Source organism: Schistocerca cancellata, chromosome 2 (assembly GCF_023864275.1).
Source record: "Schistocerca cancellata isolate TAMUIC-IGC-003103 chromosome 2, iqSchCanc2.1, whole genome shotgun sequence".
Classification (NCBI taxonomy): Eukaryota; Metazoa; Arthropoda; class Insecta; order Orthoptera; family Acrididae; genus Schistocerca; species Schistocerca cancellata.
The window spans coordinates 960,497,941-960,519,957 of record NC_064627.1 but is presented as its reverse complement, the minus strand read 5'-3'; positions in this window follow the sequence as shown (position 1 = coordinate 960,519,957).

Here is a 22,017-nt window from a genome sequence, read left to right as displayed (position 1 = left end):
GCTTTCTCGTGAGGACCCATTTTTGGCAGGTGACTGTTTCGTTTGTAATAAAAAGTTCGTCGAGCGTCATCTTAACTTTGATGAGAATTTGTATTTGAGCGAAAAGTGGACCTCTAGAGAAATCCCTTCGCCTTGTTTCACGCGTTGTGTTAAAAGTCAAAAGATTTCCGTGGCGTTTCCTCTGGGGACGGAAAGACTGGCAGTTGAGGCCGACGGATGATTACCTGCAGCGGCGCAAGGTGGCAGCACCGGCACTCGGCCCCTGGCCGCCGAACAACTTTTTGCAACTGCGCAGCATCGGAAAACATGTTCCAGCGTTTGTGGGTTAATTAAAACTTTTCCGCCGCAGTATTTTGCTGTTACTGTTAATAAGCTGCCAGTACTGTAACAGTGGACAGCTTATTTTGCGCCACGTGTCACGAGGGGCATACACAGTGTACCCTGATGGCGACAAACGACCAAAAGCGAAGCGGCCCGCGGCGCGCACCCTATGAGCGCGGGAGTGCCCTGACGTTTCTGGAATTGCGGTTGGCGAGCAACAGCCTCTTTTTAACTCCTAGTTTGCGAAGTTCCCGTCGGCGGCTCCCATAATTGCTTTATTACTATTCATCGCTTTTCTCATAAAACTGACTGCATAACAAGTTTGGTCGTTATGCCTGGCAATTTATGGCTATGTCCAACCGCTGGAACCGCCACTGTACAGGAAAATTCTCTAAATCCGCACCCAATCTCTATAGCTCCAACTAAACCCTGCTGCTTCGTTACAGATATTTCGCATTAAAATGTTAATGTTTCCCAGTGAATTCTGGTATGCTTTTACTTAGTAATGGCACTTATTTACGTAGTACAACACGGTTTGGGTAGGTACATAAATACATTCTAGGAAGAATATCAGAGTAAATGTTATGTTCTATCTCTTTCGTATTGCTTCACGGCGTGGTCCATCAGTAACAGGGCACGTAAAGTGAAGGAATGAACATGAAGCCCTGTACGTACTTTAACAACAAGAAGCTGAGGCGAACGCTGTTGTGTTTGCTTCAGAAAGACTGCCGCCAATTCTTTTCACCTATACCCGTGCACATCGGTATCTGTGAAACAATAATTTCTTCTCCTGCAACATTATTAACTTTCTTTTGTCTTGAGAGATTTTTTATTCGTTTTTTTTCTTTTTTCTTTTTTTTTACACACGGCCTACACCCTAGAAATAACAGTAAGCTATGTTTCTTACTTATTATTAGTACTATTATTATTATTATTATTATTACTGCCCTTATTACCTTAAAAATCACTTCAAAAAATGGCTCTTAGCACTATGTGACTTAACTTCTGAGGTCATCAGTCCCCTAGAGCTTAGAACTACTTAAACCTAACTAACCTAAGGACATCACACACCTCCAAGTCCTAGACCAGCTCGGCGACCCTGGCCGGCTTAAAAATCACTTCCTTCTTTTATATACTGTATAGTTCCAAAACCCAAAATCACATTACACTACATAATATTTAAAAAATATAAATATTTAATGAAGAGAAATTCATCCAGAGAAGGAGGAGAAATACGGGGAAGGAGAGAATGAGATTGATAAAATAAATTTGCTACCTAAGGACATCCAAACTTTAGGAATTATGAAAAGAGGTTACAAGTAATGGCAAGAGATGGTAAAGAAAGCTGAGCTTGACGTTACCATTTTATCTGTACATGATAAAGAACAGTCTGTCCGTCGCAGTTACTCTGTATCAGGAGAATGTCAGACTCGGAAAACGTTCGCTCATTCAATCTTGGAGATGTCCACCGGATGTGACTGTACTCCTCTCCTTTGTCCAACACTACGGACGTTCTGTCCTCCATTCATTTTTCTGCAAGTGCGTCAAGCCGGAAGCGCTGTCCCACAATCCAGCAGGTGAAGAAAAGCTTACGTCTCTTTAACAAGCAATTTACAGAACGTAAATCTCCACCCATGTCCAGTTTGTGGATTATCTTAGTGAATCGGCGAATAGGAGTTTCCGCATACCTGTTTTCTGTAAATCTCTCGTAGTTGTTATCCCTCGAAGCAATTCTTGTAGGATTCTTCAGAAAATGCAAGCAGGCTACCTGTGATTATAAGTGAACAGCAGGGTAGTTAATAAGCCTTGGCATGCCATTATGATGCGTTTATTAGTTAAAATCTTAAAACATTAACAATTTAACATTCTAAAACGATTTCTCTCAAAAAGTTCATGGCGAAGTCAACCATCGCATGAGAAAGTCTCTGAGTACATCCTATCACGGACAGCCGGTATTGACACGCAGACGAAATCTCTTGCTTACATTGCAAAACTTCGCATCTATCTGTACAACTTCAGCAATTTAACTGTATTCATTTATCTACCTAATTAGCTGGTTTACTGCGTACCGATGGCTTGGCATTAAAGGCCTGATGACCAGTAGGCTTCGCGTAGTATTTGCTGTGGATTTTAACAAAAGTTAACACAAAAAATTCTGAGTTTCACGGCAGAACACTATGGTTCTCTGCATATTGTGCAGAGTTGTTTAAGGCAGCGAATTACTTATTTCATCTGTCTTATTCTAGCAAACGTAAAATTTAGTAAATGAATTCCAAAAGAAAAGAAACCTCACACATCGCCTTCGTTGATTTCGAATTTTTAAGATAGCCACACCATGATATTATGGTTGGAGAAGTAACCTGTACACTTGGCCCTTGCTCCAAATTATGCAGTACACTTAAGCCTTTTCCAAACTTCAGGAACAGTTACAGGATCTCACCATTATCTGCCCCAAACAGTTTTTTCCAACAAATACTGGTGTTAAAGATTTACCAAGAAAATATAGTTTGTAAGTTAAATAAAAATAAAAATCACACTCCTTTTCTTGATGTTGTTGTTGTTGTGGTCTTCAGTCCTGAGACTGGTTTGATGCAGCTCTCCATGCTACTCTATCCTGTGCAAGCTTCTTCATCTCCCAGTACCTACTGCAACCTACATCCTTCTGAATCTGCTTAGTGTATTCATCTCTTGGTCTCCCTCTACGATTTTTACCCTCCACGCTGCCCTCCAATGCTAAATTTGTGATCCCTCGATGCCTCAGAACATGTCCTACCAACCGATCCCTTCTTCTAGTCAAGTTGTGCCACAAACTTCTCTTCTCCCCAATCCTATTCAATACCTCCTCATTAGTTACGTGATCTACCCACCTTATCTTCAGCATTCTTCTGTAGCACCACATTTCGAAAGCTTCTATTCTCTTCTTGTCCAAACTAGTTATCGTCCATGTCTCACTTCCATACATGGCTACACTCCATACAAATACTTTCAGAAACGACTTCCTGACACCTAAATCTATATTCGATGTTAACAAATTTCTCTTCTTCAGAAACGCTTTCCTTGCCATTGCCAGTCTACATTTTATATTCTCTCTACTTCGACCATCATCGGTTATTTTACTCCCTAAATAGCAAAACTCCTTTACTACTTTAAGTGTCTCATTTCCTAATCTAATTCTCTCGCCATCACCCGACTTAATTTGACTACATTCCATTATCCTCGTTTTGCTTTTGTTGATGTTCATCTTATATCCTCCTTTCAAGACACTGTCCATTCCGTTCAACTGCTCTTCCAAGTCCTTTGCTGTCTCTGACAGAATTACAATGTCATCGGCGAACCTCAAAGTTTTTACTTCTTCTCCATGAATTTTAATACCTACTCCGAATTTTTCTTTTGTTCCCTTTACTGCTTGCTCAATATAAAGATTGAATAACATCGGGGAGAGGCTACAACCCAGTCTCACTCCTTTCCCAACCACTGTTTCCCTTTCATGCCCCTCGACTCTTATAACTGCCATCTGGTTTCTGTACAAATTGTAAATAGCCTTTCGCTCCCTGTATTTTACCCCTGCCACCTTCAGAATTTGAAAGAGAGTATTCCAGTCAACATTGTCAAAAGCTTTCTCTAAGTCTACAAATGCTAGAAACGTAGGTTTGCCTTTTCTTAATCTTTCTTCCAAGATAAGTCGTAAGGTCAGTATTGCCTCACGTGTTCCAACATTTCTACGGAATCCAAACTGATCTTCCCCGAGGTCGGCTTCTACCAGTTTTTCCATTCGTCTGTAAAGAATTCGCGTTAGTATTTTGCAGCTGTGACTTATTAAACTGATAGTTCGGTAACTTTCACATCTGTCAACACCTGCTTTCTTTGGGATTGGAATTATTATATTCTTCTTAAAGTCTGAGGGTATTTCGCCTGTTTCATACATCTTGCTCACCAGATGGTAGAGTTTTGTCATGACTGGCTCTCCCGAGGCCATCAGTAGTTCTAATGGAATGTTGTCTACTCCCGGGGCCTTGTTTTGACTCAGGTCTTTCAGTGCTCTGTCAAACTCTTCACGCAGTATCTTATCTCCCATTTCATCTTCATCTACATCCTCTTCCATTTCCATAATATTGTCCTCAAGTACATCGCCCTTGTATAAACCCTCTATATACTCCTTCCACCTTTCTGCTTTCCCTTCTTTGCTTAGAACTGGGTTGCCATCTGAGCTCTTGATATTCATACAAGTGGTTCTCTTCTCTCCAAAGGTCTCTTTAATTCTCCTGTAGGCAGTATCTATCTTACCCCTAGTGAGACAAGCCTCTACATCCTTACATTTGTCCTCTAGCCATCCCTGCTTAGCCATTTTGCACTTCCTGTCGATCTCATTTTTGAGACGTTTGTATTCCTTTTTGCCTGCTTCATTTACTGCATTTTTATATTTTCTCCTTTCATCAATTAAATTCAATATTTCTTCTGTTACCCAAGGATTTCTATTAGCCCGTTTCTTTTTACCTACTTGATCGTCTGCTGCCTTCACCACTTCATCCCTCAGAGCTACCGATTCTTCTTCTACTGTATTTCTTTCCCCCATACCTGTCAATTGTTCCCTAATGAAACTCTCTACAATCTCTGGTTCTTTCAGTTTATCCAGGTCCCATCTCCTTAAATTCCCACCTTTTCGCAGTTTCTTCAGTTTCAATCTGCAGTTCATAACCAATAGATTGTGGTCAGAATCTACATCTGCCCCAGGAAATGTCTTACAATTTAAAACCTGGTTCCTAAATCTCTGTCTTACCATTATATAATCTATCTGAAACCTGTCAGTATCTCCAGGCTTCTTCCATGTATACAGCCTCCTTTCATGATTCTTGAACCAAGTGTTAGCTATGATTAAGTTATGCTCTGTGCAAAATTCTACAAGGCGGCTTCCTCTTTCATTCCTTCCCCCCAGTCCATATTCACCTACTATGTTTCCTTCTCTCCCTTTTCCTACTGACGAATTCCTTTTCTTACTTTTCTTGATATCCGTACAATATTCTCACTGGCTAACTTACTACTTACGCAGAGACTGCCCTGTCATATTGTTCAGTCTCATCATTTACTGTATCTACCAAACTATTAATAGTGTTCTCACTTTCACTGGCATTTTGCCTGGGTTCCACCTTAAGGATTTCACTAGTATTCACTCTACTTTCCAGCCTATTCCCCATAGCCTTATCAAGAATTTTCTTAGTCTCTAAGATTCCTGAATGATTTTTTCATGTCCTCAAACTTTTGTTTAGTTTTTTCCCGAGAAATCTCCCATTTTGTTATTAGTTGCATCTATTTGACTGTTAGTTGTTTCATTAATTTTCCTCATTATCCCTTCAAAAGAATTGCCCATTAATTTTTATTTTTTTTTTAGTTTCTTGCCCATTACTGATATAACGAGCAGTTGCTTCAACAGTATTTTCCGTTGTGCATACTGTTTCTTCAGTCATTTCCTGCTCATCATTTTCTATTACGTTATTGGTTCTACATTCCTGACCTTCATTAGATTACGCCTGTGAGTTTAAGTTACAAATTACATAAAAGAAACACACGATCTTACATCGCCCAAGGACCATCCAGGTGCGACTGGATAATGGACGGAGACCGGGAACAACTGTTTAACGAAATCTAAATTTAGTAACTCAACTCAAGCAGTACACACTCACCGCAGTCTTATGGATACCTGTGTTACATGGGCATTTCCTTACGGCCATGTATTTCACCCAAACTTTTGCAAAAAACACATACCAAGAAGTAATTTTTGGATGTTTGAAATAGACAGCTTATATTTTTAATAATATAACGTACATATTACAGTTTAAAAGAAAAAAGGAGTAATCAAAGGCCTATAACTACCTACCAAATATCCATTGAAAACCACAGAGAAAAGTATGTACCATTTAAAAAGAATTCATCCCGCAAAAGGCCAATGGTTATTTACTCATTACTTCATCGAAATATTTATAGTGCTATTGTCATGTTGTTTTTGCTCGTTCGTTTACTATATTTGTAGGGTCCTAGGATAGATGCGCATGGACGTGATGTTCCTCGAGAATATCACGGCCCTTTGGTTCTACATCACAAATTTCTAAATTTTTTTGCGCTATCGAAGATGACATGGTCCTCATTTTTAATGTGTAAACACAAGGCACTACTATTTTTGAACTTATTTTCCCATAATCAGATTTACAGGTCCCTCCCTATCTGACCCATGTAAGGACAGTCACAAGCCCTGGTAACGCAGAGACTTTTTGAAGACGTAGAACGCGTACGGCGCGGCCACTATGGCTGTACAGCCACTCCACATCACAAAGGAAAATAGCAAAATATAATTAATTTGAAAATTTCAACCCCAGATTCGAGAAGCCTATGAATTTGCGAACCCATTGGCAATAATTGGGGACCGGTAGGCTTATTAATAAACAAGCCACAAAACTATATCAATCATTTTATGCGGTTAATGTTCCCTAGCCAATTAGTACAACTGAAGGATCGCCTACACAGGGGACTATCAAATGAAAGGGGCAGAGTAATTTTCACATTCTCAATTCGTTTACTATAGAGAATGCTCGGAATAGTGAATTTTCTTTACAGTTCTTGGGCAATATATTTGAACGTTAGCTGAAGTCACGCGGTGGCGTAGGATTACCAGTTATCTCTACTTCGGACAATACGTGTTCAAACAGGTGTCCCAAACAGAGAGTCCAAGAAACCCTGCTAAGATGCATTTACGGTTAGTTCCCTCCCACTTTTACGTTGGCTGCGAGTACCTACTTTTTACCTGAGAACTCACAATATGGTTCGGTGCACGAGTTTACAAATAGGAGCGAAAGCCACGCTTCGTGGTCTTTCGGTTGCTGATCAAAGACGCCTTCCCGTTGCAGACAGCTGTTCTGCCGAAGTTACCGCCATTTTGTGATATAAGTGATGTGCCTTATTACCATGCGAGCAGCTTTGTGTTAAGGCCGGCCATGTGGGTCAGCATCTTTCGCGTTCGGAAACCTGCAGCAGTCACGTTGGTTACTGCCGCACAGTTATACCGTTTGTACCGCGACCTCACAAAATGTAATGGGATAAACGTCGTTCGGCCCTAGCGCCTGTTTTCGCCATGCGGACCACAATGCTAGCATCTTATCATTATCTCTTTCACCCATTTCTCTCTCTCCCTCTCTCTCTCTCTCTCTCTCTCTCTCTCTCTCTCTCTCTCTCTGCACTGAACGTATTATCGTTTACCATAAAGTAGTTCTTTATGTGATTTCATATACTGTTCCTTGCCCTACAGGTACATGGTTTAGTGCTAATTCGCTGATATTAGAGAAGACATGTTAGGAACCTTGTGGGAAGGCTACAGCCAACTGGTGTGTCTTACTGTGTAAAATGTACCTAATTAATCGCATTACAGTCTATCATGTTCTGTAGCTCTCACACTGTCAAAATGTTATAAAACGAAGTTCCCAATTAGGCTGTGATACTCGTGCCTAGAGCAGAAGTTTGAATCCTTTACGCTCCAAGGACAGCAGATCAATAGATGTGTGTAACTTCGTGTCTGACAGGGAAACGTGACAGGCAGCAAAACATTATACTAACAGCAACACTGGACAACCCACAGGTCACACAACCTATAACCCACTTGAGGTTCTTTAGACATCTCTTCCCTTAGAGTCCATGACGAAGAAGTGAACACGGCTTATACATCGTTTGGCGAGCAAAGCCTCGGTCTAGGTGTAGCCTCTTTGATTAGCAGTCAAAATGTCCTTGGTCCCAGGTTCGAACTTCCTGACCGCTTCAACTGCGAATAAAAATCGTTAGCAAAGGCGTCCTAATACTTCCGGCATAAGAAGTCGTCCTCATTCTGTCCACAGGCTTCCGAAAGAGACCAAAGGAGCTGACGGAGGTTCAGGGCGCTCTCTTATCCTTAGTGTGGGAAACCGTCCCTAAATGCAGAAGAATCAGCAATTGTCAATGGCATGAGGATCAGATAGCAATGGAAACCAGTGCATCAAAAACACATAATGCGTATCCACAAGACATGTGGTCTGTCGTAACCCGCCCGGGGGTACAAAAGGCGTGGCGGGGGGGGGGGGGGGGCTTAAACTGGTTTCGCTTCTGACCGTGCGCCCTGTCCACACCACGTACCCGATAATCCCGCGATGGACGTATTGTTCTGATTGTTCTGCTCCACACTGCTGATGGCTTGCCTGAAATTATGTATCTAAATATGGAATTGGGTTTAGGGTAGTCACTCAACGTTAAGCACAACACTGTCGTACGTCTGGTATGAACATCTATATTCTGAGACGATATGAAAATCACCGGTTGCCCTGCTTAACTCTTAAGTCGTAAGTTTTGATGCCACCTTCTAGATGATTATCTGTTCACAATATCACTTGAACGAGCGTAAGAGTAACGGACACGACGCGGGTGATTGCTGAAGATGCGGAGGCCTAACGGTCGAACGAAAGTTCTTACGCTCGTCACGCATGACACTAGTAATGATATAACACTGTTTACAGAGTTAATTATTCAGTTCTCACTTGTACGAGCGTGCGCGTAACCGTCGCGATGCGGCTCATTGTTGATGATGCGGAAACTCGATGACCAAACGCACTTTCTCACGGTCGCTACAAGACACTGGCATATGATTGCTCTCTTTTGTGGTAACTAATTTATACTGATTACATTACTGGATGATTGATGCTGTACGGTACGACACGCAACGAGAAGATACAGAAATACGTTATCGGCGGAACAGCTCATTTTTAATTACATCTTGACGCACTTTCCTCTGAATTACTTCCATATTTCATCACTTTACTGTAATAGCACTTGGAGCAACACTTCAACTTCCAAATAACAATGCCTCTAAGATGCAGAGCTACCAACGACACAACATACCAGTTCCGTGTCCCGCGCTCGACTCTGCAGAACCGCGCTGCCCGCAAAGATACTCCACAGCTAAGCCAGCGATATGACAATTCGCTTACACTGTGTTTGAAATAGTGTCATGACGATCCCTCCATTGGCAAAAGATTCTGAACTAGTCCCCCATTCGGATCTCTGTAATGCCACTGCAAGGGGGACCTGACCATAACAAAAAGACTGAGTAACCAACGAACTGATAACGCTTTACGAGTCGCGGTATGCAATGTCAGAAGTTTGAACGTGGTTGGGAAGATATAAAATCTCAAAATGGAAATTCTAAGGCTCAATTGAAACACACTGCGGGTAACCGAAATGAAATGGGGGGGGGGGGGGGGCAGAAAAGGATTTGTGGTCAGAGGAGTAAAGGATATTATCAAAAGCAGCAGAAAATGGTATAACAGGAGTGGATTCACTATGAATAAGAAGGTAGGGCACAGACTGACGTACTGTGAACAGTTCAGTGACAGGGTTGTTCTCGTCAGAATCGACAGAAAACAGACAGCAAAAGTTCAACTATAAATGCCGGTGTCGCAAGCAGACGATGAACAGACAGAGGAAGTATTTGAGGATACTGAATGCGTAGTTCAGTACATAAATGGAGATGAAAAGCTAATAGTCATTGGGAATTGGAATGCCTTGTCGGCGGAAGAAATAGAAGATAAGGATACGGGAGAATATGGCCTTGGTCGTAGAAATGAGGGAGGAGAAAAACTAATTGAGTTCTGAAATAAATTTCAGCTAGTAATAGCGAATGCTCTGTTAAAGAAACACAAGAGGACGACTTATACTTGGAAAATACCGAGTGATACGGGAAGATTTCACTTACATTACATCATGTTAAGGCAGAGATTTCGAAATCATATACTGGGTTATAAGACGTACCCAGGAGCAGATACAGACGCATATCACAAATTAGTAGTGATGAAGGGTAGTGTGAAGTTCGAGAGGCTAATCAGGAAGAATCAGTGCGCAAAGAAGTGGGATGCGGAAGAACTGAGGAATGAATAAATACGCTTGAAATTCTCTGAGGCTGTAGATACTGCGATAATGAATAGCTCAAAAGGTAGTTTAGTTGAAGAGGAAGGGACGTCTCTAAAAAGGGAAATCATAGAAGCTGGAAAGAGAAACATAGGTACAAGGAAGGTAACGGCTATGATTCCATAGATAACAGAAGAAAAATTTCCATTCATTGACGTAAGACGGAAGTACAAAAATGCTCAAAGAAATTCCAGAATACAGAACTACAAGTGACTTAGGAATGCAATAGACAGGAACAGTAGGGAGGATAAGACGAAACGGCTACATGAAAAATGTAAAGAAATCGAAAAAGAAATGTTTCTTGAAAGGACTGACTCTGCATATATCTGTAGAAAAATCGAAACAGCCCTTGTAGCAATTAAAAACAAGGGCGGTAACGGAAAGAGAACAATGAGGATTCCTCTGTTAAATGCAGAGAAACGAACGGATAGGTGGAAAGAGTACACTGAAGTCCTTTATGAGGGGAAGCACTTGACTGATAACGTGACTAGAGAAGAAATAGGAGTCGAGAGAGAAAATATAGGGGATCCAGATTTAAAATCGGAATTTAAAAGAACTCTGGAAGATTAAAAAGCAAATAAGGTAGAAGGGGTAGTTAACATTCCATCTGAATTTCTAAAATAAGCGCGTTCTGAGCAAACAAAAATATTACTCAGTTTTGTGTGTAGAATGTATGAGACTGGCGATATACTACGTGAGTTTCAGAAAAACATCTTCCATACCGCACAATCAGCTTAACAGTTCATGCTTCGAAATTGCTGACAAAAACAATTCACAGAAGAACGAAAAAAAAATTGAGGAGACGATCGGTTTGCTTTTAGGAAAGGTAAAGGCTCCCAGAGAAACCGTTCTGACGTTGCGTCTGATAGCAGAAGCAAGAGTGAAGAAAATCCAAGACACTTTCATAGCATTTGTCGACATGGACAAAGCGTTCGACAATGGAAAATAGTGTAATATGTTCCAAATTCTGTTAGTTATAGGAAAATACGGGTAATCTGCAATATGTACAAGAACGAAAAGGGAACAATGAGAGTTGAAGATAAAGAACGAAGTGCACGAATAAAAAGGGTGCAAGACAGGATTGTTGCCTTTCGCATCTGTTATTCATAATCGAAGAATCAATGACGGAAATAATAGTTTCAAGGGTAGGACTGAAATTCAGGATGAAATGATATCAATGATAAGTTCCGCTGGTGACATTGATATCCAGAGTGAAAGTGAAGAAGAAAAGTGAAGAAGAGTTAAAGGGTCTGAACAATCTAATGAGAACAGAACATGGATTAAGGGTAAATCGAAGAAAGGCGAAAGTAATGATAAGTAGTAGAAACTAGCACAGCGATGATGTTTAGGAAACCTGTTACCTGGGTAGCAAAATAATCCCGATAGACGTAGCAAGGAGGGCATAAAAAGGAGACTAGCACTCCCAAAAGGGGCATGCCTGACCAAGAGAAGTCTACTAGCATCGAACAAAGGTCTTACATTGAGGAAAAAACTTCTGGTAATGCACGTTTGGTGCACAACAGTGTGCGCTAGTGAGGCATAGATTGTGGGAGTACATAAACAAAAGAGAATAGATGCATTTGAGGTATGGTGCCACAAAGAAATGTTGAAAATCCGCTGGAGTAATACGATAAGGAATGAGGAGATTCTCCGTGGAATCGGCGAGAAGTGGAAAATAGGAAATTTGTGGTAAGGTCCTATGGGACAAACTGCTGAGGTTATCGGTCCATAAGCCTACACACTACTTAATCTAACATAAACTAACTTACGCTATGGACAACACACATCGATGCCTGAGGGAGGACTCGAACCTCCGACGGGGGAGCTGCACGGACCGTGACAAGGCCCCATAGACCGCACCGGTGCCCCACGTGGTGGCGAGAAGTTGAATATATGGAAAACACTGAAAAGAATAAGTATCAGAATGATACGACATATGGCCCCGGTGGAGGTTCGAGTTCTCCCTCGAGCACGGGTGTGTGGGTTTGTTCATAGGATAATTTAGGTTAAATAGTGTGGAGGCATAGAGACTAATGATCTTAGCAGTTAAGTCCCGTAAGATTTCACACACATTTGAACATTTGATACGACATGTGGTAAGACATCAAAGAACTACTATGGTACTCTAGGGAGCTGTAGAGGGTAAAAATTGTAGAGGAAGACAGACACTGGTATACATCCATCAAATAACCGAGGTCACAGGTTGCAAGTGCTACTCTGCGACGAAAAATTTGGAACCGGAGAAGGATTCGTCGCGGTCGTAGTAGGGTACGTATGCGGGATTTATGCGCTGTTTCTAGATAAAAGTACTACTTTGTCCTACCCGCTTACTAATTTTTTCCTCATAGCTCGAACTGTCATCTGGGCAACAATTTGCCCGTACTGGACCAAGTATCTACAAAATCGCGTGTGGGTCTCACGATAGTGCTTATGTTGGTCAGACAGAGAGGAACTTTGAATCCCAATTTAGGGAACACACGTGCAAAAGTAGTAGTGCCTTGGGTTTGCACCTTAAAAATGAGGACCATGTCAGGAATTTACGACTCCACAAATATAGTAAATGAACAGGCAAGAACAACACGACAATGGTTCTATAAGATTTTCGATGAAGTAAGGAATACGTAACTATTGACCTGTTGCAGAATGAATTCTTTTTAAATGGTACATACTTTCTGCTGCGGTTTAGTATCGATATCTGATAGGTAGATGTTGACCTTTGATATCCCTTATTTGTGTTAAACTGTATTGTTTAAGCTATATCTCGAGACATCTAAGCTACCTATTTCAAACAGCCAAAAAAATTTTTGTATGTATTTTTTACGAAAGTTCTTGTTAAGTTTATGGCCGTTAAGGTGTCTCCATGCGGCTCAGATATCGATAAGACTGCGGTGGGTGTACACTGCGTGAGTTGCGTAACCACATTTGGATTTTATTAAACAGATGTCCTCAAACAGATCACGCTGTCCCCTTCTCTGTCCACTATACAGCCTCAGCTTCCCTCATCTGAATGATCCTTGGCTGACATACAACTGCATGTTCATTTTACGTCATTGCTATTGTATCCTTTTATTTAATTGTGGTTATTTTACGCTAATGACCAATGTTTCCTATGAGGTCTACGTGATATTATTTGCATGCAATTAACTAACTGAATCATCTTTACGCAACGGGGTTACTTCCCTATCGTCATGTTTCTGGAATTGTCCCTACGTGTATTACTATATTTTGGTTTTACCTGATGTCTGTTATATGTTAATCTCGTTCGATGTTGTTAAGTTTATGTTAGTTGGCTAACCGTGTATAAAAACATCATTTCCTGAGCCTGTTGCTGTACATGGGGGTTTATTGTGTGTTTTAATATCTATTTTAATCATAACTGTTTTGTAACAAAATGTTATTTCAAGCCGCCCGGGGTGGCCGAGCGGTTCTGGGCACTACAGTCTGGAACCGCGCGACCGCTACGGCCGCAGGTTCGAATCCTGCCTCGGGCATGGATGTGTGTAATGTCTTTGGGTTAGTGAGGTTTAAGTAGTTCTAAGTTCTACGGGACTGGTGACCTCAGAAGTTAAGTCCCATAGTGCTCAGAGCCATTTGAGCCATTTTGTTATTTGGACGTGTTCCTTCAGCGTGTACCTGGTACTGCACTACTGGCTTCCTTCTCCAATGACACGAGATTTAGTTTTCTTTCTAATATAGTTTTTATTTAATGGTTTTTGATACGATATATATTTGTTTTGTATTTATACACAATCCCCAAATCAGATTTTTGTTAATTTTCGTGAGATTTTAATACTTGTATTTAATTCTGAAGTATTAATAGTCACCAGTACTGCTACCTGAATGGCACATCTGCCGTAATGATCCAGTTTCGCATTTTTTTATTGATTAGATTCATGACTCCATACCTACGTATGACGTGTTCACCCAAACTTCGGTCCCGTATGTTTTTACTTTGTACATTGGTATACTTATTGTTCGTTTTTAGTGGTTAGTAACTACTATTATGCAGTATGTATTATTTATAACTCTTTACGAATTTCTTTCACATTGATCTGATAATGATGTTTAAATCGAAAGGTGTAATTTAAGAAAGTAGTCACCGCAGATCCTGTGACTTCCATGTGTTTTTTTGTAGCGTTCATAATGGCACTGACACAACCTTCAAATTACGTAAGAGTCGGCGCATGCCTCTTACGTGACTTCATGTTACACCTGTTATTAATCTCAAATCATCCAGTAATCGAATTAATACTGTTTACTGATGAACCCACTTTCACTTGAGGCGGCACCAATAACGCTTGTAGCTCACATTAGTGGTCCGAGGAAAACCATTGTATCTTTGTCGAGAAATATTTTCAAGAACACCCCTCTATATAAGTATAGTTTGGAATGAAATACGATCAGTTGGTTTGGCCTGCTGTATTAACATACGGTCTTACAGGACCCTTTTATCTACAGTTTCATGAAAAAAATCTCCAGCATTATAGGAAGAGGTTTCTTCAGGTACGAATCTGGGTATGATCTTCCATCGCAACGGGGTCACAGCACATTCTAGTCGTCAGGTGGCACATCTTCTATTCCTAACGTTCTCCGGAAGATATATCGCAGAAATGGTAGCTTTTCCTTGGCAATCAAGGTCCGCCGACCTTACTCCTTTAAAATTATGCTTGTGTGGATGATCGAAAGGCAAGGTCTACAAATAATAAATAAAGACGAGAAACAAACGAACGCCCAGATTTTAAGTGGTGGCTCACGCCCTCCCCAATAAAAAATCACCGAGACGACCTCATAAGAGCTACATGTGATTTTGTCAAAGGAAATAAAGATGGTTTAAATGGCTCTGAGCACTATGCCACCTAACATCTGAGGTCATCAGTCCCCTAGAAATTAGAACTACTTAAACCTAAGTACATCATACACATCCATGACCGAGGCAGGATTCGGACCTGCGACCGTAACGGTCTCGCGGTTCCAGACTGAAGCACCTAGAACCGCTCGGCCACACCGGCCGGTAAAAGAGAAAAAATGCAACTAAGTCTCAGAAGGCATTAATGAAAAGTAAGTATGTACTAAATTGTTTGCCTTTGCTTCACATTTTCTGTATTTGTTTCTGTTACATTCTAACAACTGTACCCCTGTAATCAATACAAATTGGACACACGTTAAACGGAGGGCTTACTGTTTGGTATCAGCTTCAAATAATGTACTTTAATCATAAGAGATTGCTATACATTTCCAACAAGGAAATTTCAAGTAAAAAAAGGAAAGGAAAAGGTGCCATTGCTACGTCATATTTCTGCGAATGGCTACCATTTAAGTTCACGGATAATTTGTGTTATTTTGGTAGCGTCTACATCGACCGTTTACGATCGTAGCTGTGTGTTTCTGATTTCATTCGATGCCTGTTGTCGTCATGCCTGCTTATTAACGACTCGAAAGAAAGGCGCAATTCGTCGCACTAGTGTCTTGTATGCGATATCCTTCATGGATTTCCAATAGATGGCAGCTATACACGTAGCCTTGAAATGGCGCCAGTAACGGAGGTGCCGTCCAGGCAGATGGCTGTCATTGAGTTTCTTTTAGCACAAAAACAGAGCATCGTATATGTTCCTGGGCGCTTGTAGAATGTATTCGGAGATCTTGCAGTGAACAAATGCACAATGAGTCGTTGAGCAAGGCGTCTGTCATCATCGCAATAAGTGGCGCAAACCGTCTGATCTGCCGGGTGCCGGCCGGTCGCACACAGCCGTGGTTACTGCAAAGTTGGAACGTGCGGACACTCTCACAGATCGAGAGATCACAATCAAACACCTTGCAGCTCAGCTGCACGTTTCTGTTCACGATGCTCACACGCTTGTTCATCTGTTGGAGAACTCGTGTGTACCTACTGGGTTCCTCGACACCGAACAAGAGACTATAAAGAACTTCCATCTGTTTGGCCCAATGAAGGCTACACTCCTTGAGAAGCACTACGTTGATGATGGGGAGCTTTCTGATGCAACAAGACGTTGGCTCTCGACTTCGACTAGTGGAGTGGTACCATGCGGCCCTCCCAGTAAGGTGGCGTAAGGTAGTCACATTGGACAGAGATTATGTTCAAAAATAGAGTTTCGTAGTGATAAGAAATGGTAAATAACGTGATATATTGTAGTCCTGAATAAAGCCAACCAGCTTCCAGAAAACACTGTTTTGCGTTAATTATTGAACTCTCATAGTAGTATGTGTTGACTTATTCGATATCGGTCACTTCAGTTGACATGTGTAGAAGATTCACTACATCATTTCGCTGTAAACATATATTGCATATTCTTATTTTATAACGTGTTCTACTTCCTTGACTATCTCCTCACTGTGTATCTGTACATCTAATCTAATCTTAACTATCACTCTAAAGTGCTGAAAATAGACAATAATTAAAGTCGATTGCAGAATTATTGTCTATTTTGAAATTTTGTAAGAGTATGACAAGAACACCTGCCTGAAGGACAGAATTCAGCCGGCCTCTGCGACCGAGCGGTTCTAGGCGCTTCAGTCCGGAACCGCGCTGCTGTTACAGTCGCAGGTTCGAATACTGCCTCGGGCATGGATATGTGTTGTCCTTAGGTTAGTTAGGTCTAAGTAGTCAGTCAAGGGGACTGATGACCTGAGATGTTAAGTCCCATAGTGCTTAGAGCCATTTGACAGAATTCAAATCTAAGCTTTCCTTTCGGCTTCCATAATACACTGGATACCGCCATCCCTAAATACTTACATGTTGTGATGCACTTCATATGTTCACTATTTTCTCGTTACAGAAAGTATCTAACAGTCATCCACATTTAAAGTTTATATAAAAAGCTGATTTCTCAGCACGGGTTGATTCAGCTGCCCCTACCGATAGATTTTATGCAATCTGAAACACCTTCAAAAACCAAATGTAAGATTTTCTTATTTTTCCACATTTCTATAGGAAGTTTGATGTAGTTAAATGTTGTACTGCAATACGTTTTGTGTGTAGGCCACAGTTTTCCAGTTATTATGGAAAAACGCATTTGATGATAACTTTTGTATGTCTTTCTTGAATAATTCGAAGACTAAAGCCTCCAGCGGAAACGGATCCCAATACAAATATCCTACTAAAAGGTCCTGTTCAAAATTTGTATAGGACTAACAGATTGTGTGTAGTGAGCAAGAGAATATGAAAATCTTTCACATGGTATTTGGAGACGTTGTGGGTTGCATAAATCCCATGGGCAGGGACACCTCAGTCACCCTGTATACAGCAGTTCATGATTTCATCCTCTGAATCTGAAAGGCTGTTCATAATTTCAGGTACATTACACTTTCACACAGTCACACACCTAAGCGAGCCAGGAAGCAGAAGGAGGTTAGAACGCATCCGTGACGGCAGTCCATCAGAGGCGGGTGGCCAGGTGCCTATCGACCCCACTCCGGACTGACGTCAGCTGCCACTGGGCGCGTCCTCGCCGGAATCACGCTCTCCCGCCGGCTGGTCCGAATGCCTGATGTGATTTCGATCGACCCCTGAGCGAAGGAACGCCCCCGCTGATGAAGCTAAGGGTCTAACGTTCACCAGCGCCAGCGCTCCCCTCGCTGGCGCAAATCTGGCCTTCATAAGTGTCGGCAGTAAAAATGGGTGGAGCCTTGTGGAATCGGAAGTACTTTCGGGATTGGGATCACTGCTATCGTCGATTTTCATTTCGCATACCCTTCGTGTAGGCTGTAATAAGGGAAGAAATCCTCCAACCATTCGACAAATTATTCCGATTCTCTTGCTACGATAGACAGAGAGATTAAGTTGACGGAAGCTGCAGAATTAGAAACAGTAAAAGTTTGGAATTTTGCCAGCGTCACAAGGCATAGTTTGATGATAAGGTCCGATAAAACGTTGAAGTGTAAAATCCCGGTGACAAAACATTTGATCTGGATGAGAGCACCGAAGATTTTCGTAGGAATGGTGGTATATTATTTTATATCTCTTAACAAGTTGTCCGTTATTCGACTTGTTTCATGCTCTCTTTCATCTCCTGTTTTGTGCTAATCTCTTCATATCTATATAACTACTACCACCCAGCGTTCTCTGTAAACTATTTGGCACTCTTTCTAATTATTTTAATGTCAGACTTCGGGATTATTTGCTACCTACAAACTTAATAATATTTAAGTGGGACATAATGTTCTTTTTGCGGTCTCCCGTCCAGAGATAGGTTTGATGCAGTTCTCCACGTTAATCTATCTCGTGCAAGCCTCTTCACCCATGCGTATTTCTTGCAACCTATATCCATTTGAAACTGCTTACCACGTTTAACGTTTGATCTACCTCCAGAATTTTTAACTCCGTGTACTTCCATCTATTAGCAAAATGACGATTCCTTGATGCGTCATTATGTTCCTCATCAACCGATGGCTTCTCACAGCCAAGGTGGCCATAAATTTTTCTTCTCCCCAATTCGATTCAGGGCCTCCTGATTAGCTATTGGATCTGCCGAGATAAACTTCAACATTCTTCTCTAGCATCACTTTTCAGTAGGTTATGATAGCTTCTTAATTTAATTCTTTATCTTTTATATTTAACTTCCAAACAACATAAAAGAAATTGTAGCGGCTGATAACACAAAGTCCTTAGCAATATTATTTTATTTTTATCATCCACATTCTATTCCTATGTAATACAGATGGCTGAGCCTAATAATTCGAGAGGCGATTTGCAGTTTTTCAAAAGAGCACTAGCAGCGTGCTTCTCTTACCTTCCGTGTTGTCAGCGTTAGCCCGAATTACTTAACCGTCTACGTACCGGGACGGCAGTCACCGCATATGCTCCGACAAGTAACTGTGGACACCTCGTAGTTTGTGTTGTCAGCGCTATAACTGCTGTTAGCCCTTGAACGACCTTTGTTCGTTACTTGTGGACGAAGATTGTCAGCTTCCCGAAGGCCTTGTTCGAGGCGACGATAAACATTCTTATCCGGACAGCCCCTTTTTAGTGTACCATGCAGCAAACACGCGAGCAATTAGGTTACAGGATGCAACAAGTATCAAAAGCGTATCGACGTATTCACCGTTTGTGTACTACATCAGGAAGCCGCCCTAGATGAATTTGACAGGACCATTTATCGTTGTGCATAGCGCAGTTAGCAGACACGTACTTCCAGCTCAGTGTTCAGTGGATCCGACTGTTATGTGATAGGCTATTGTCATGTGATAAAATGATGTCCTGCTTCCAAACGACGAGAACTGGGGGACGGAAATTTGAAAAAATGGATCTGACGAGTACTGGAAATCTGACGAGTACTGGAATCATAGTTTCATGGTGGATTTGGGTTCGATGTCCCAGCAATCTGCTCATTGATCTATGACGTCTTTTTCGGTAGTGCGGGATGATACACGTTCCTCTGTACATTCCGACGCGCCGCACGATGTTGCCAGCTCCTTGCTTTCATACATGTGCTTTCCAGATGCACTCCACCTGATTTTGCAAGATAAACTTTTGTCTTGAATCTGGATTAGGAATGGCACGCCGACCTCCTAGGGCCACGAGATGGACAATGTCTCGTTAGCTGACGGCAGGCTCGGGCTACACGCCAGTACAATTCTAACCAGAAATTACGTGTCCAGATGTACGCTTCCTAGCTAAATTCAGCTGATGAAGGATGTTGTGCAATAAATACTATAGTGCGCCAGTAATTTGCGATAGAAGTGGCATATCACCCGTATGAAAGATTAAAGGGTGCTGTCGCTAGTGCAATCAGTTTTATAATATATTCAAAACAATTGCAGGCACTCCCGATTTTGGTAGTGAATGTATTAATCGGCTAGAGTTTAACTATATATATATATATATATATATATATATATATATATATATATATATATATATAATACATACTGGATTTGGTGCGTCCGAGAGTCTAATTACACATACCACATTACCGGCGGTCGATTTAAACATTACCAGTTTGAAACGTGTCCCAAGCTAGAACTTCCTTCCCGAGCCGGCCGCGGTGGCCGTGCGGTTCTAGGCACGTCAGTCCGGAACCGCGTGATGCTACGGTCGCAGGTTCGAATCCTGCCTCGGGCATGGATGTGTTTGATGTCCTTAGGTTAGTTAGGTTTAATTAGTTCTAAGTTCTAGGGGACTGATGACCTCAGATGTTGAGTCCCATAGTGCTCAGAGCCATATGAACCAACGTTCCCGACCTCAAGTATCTTCGTTCATTTTTCTGAATAAATTACGTGTAGTTAGTGTAATGGACAGAGTTATGCGTTAGAACAGTTCATGCGTTAGACTCGGAGTCTAGGTGCAATTTGTTTGTAATTTTATAATTTTAGACTGCATGATAGGATATGGCTTCTTAATTGGTACTGAGCATTGAAACAGATCTTATGCGAAAAGGGGCCTGTTATTTAGTACTAACACGGATATCAGTGTACAATCGGATTTATTAACTCCACTTTTAAAGACTTATTTCGCTTTTAAAGCTTCCGTATGTTTTCTTTCCCACCATTCATAGCTTCGTTCTTTCCAGTCCATTATCAGCGAAGCTTCTCTTTTCTTAAGTTGAACCCCCCTCCTCAAAGCTACAACAGAATTGCTCTTGAAGCATTTTCTATGGGAAGAGGTTGGTCACGCACCGTACAGTCCGGGACTGTTTGTCTGAAGCAATAGCATATATTTGGCAGATGTGTTGGTTTCAACATCGTGATGTACATTCACACTTTAGAAGATACGTGCGATAGTATTCAAACAGAGTCTTTCCCTGGAAATATATCGGTCATGCAGGTCCTGTTTCATGGCTTCCGCATTCACCTGAGTTAAATCCCCTGATTTCTTCCTGGTGGATGTCTAAGGAAGTAGGTTCACTCTACTTTGCCTGTGAATGAGGAAGAATTGGTAATGCGGTCACATGCTTTTCTTGTAACTATGGACGCCTCTATTCTGCGTTGAAATCAGAGAAGCATTAACTGGCAAGTCGATAAAGACGATGGCTGTTCGTTTTTCGAAGTACGATCGGTAGCGAAGTTACAACCAGAGTAAAAATCCGATGAAGCTTTGTGCAAATGTGTTGCACAGTGTCCCTAGTAAGTCCGTCGATCGTGTCACGTTACACTTTTCAAGTATCAAATGTAGAGCTTTTATAGGTGCTTAGGACAATAGGGTCTCCCGTCAAGTGTGAAGTGCTTGCTGCCATTCGATTTCCTCGTGCTGAGGGATTCCGACTGATTTCATGCAGTCCACATTGCGTCATGTGTAACGTCAACGTGTAGGAGTGATATGAATGCGTGGTGTCTGTTCTTTCCGACATGTCAAAAAGAACACACACCAAATATTGAGACAACTGATTCGCTTCGATGGGCAACGAACCCACAACCTTCAGCGCGGATGCAAGTTTACGTTCGACGTCCAGCGAGCATTGGGACATGGATGGGGCTGCCCATTGGTAGTGCTAGACGAGAGTGTGGCTCCGGTGGGGAGCATACACAGATATTCTGCGCATTTGCAATTAACACTGCGTCCGGGTGGTGTAGTGGTTAACGCAAGTGCCTAGCAAACAGGAGATCCGAGTTCGACTCCCAGCCAGGCACTTATTTTCATTTGTAACCGCTGATTCTGCGTTAAGTCCTGATGCGCTGATATCATTATTCCTCCCCCTTCATTTCGTTTCTCACCGCTTCATACTCAATTTACACAATGTGCATCAACTTCCAAACAGTACGTACAGACGT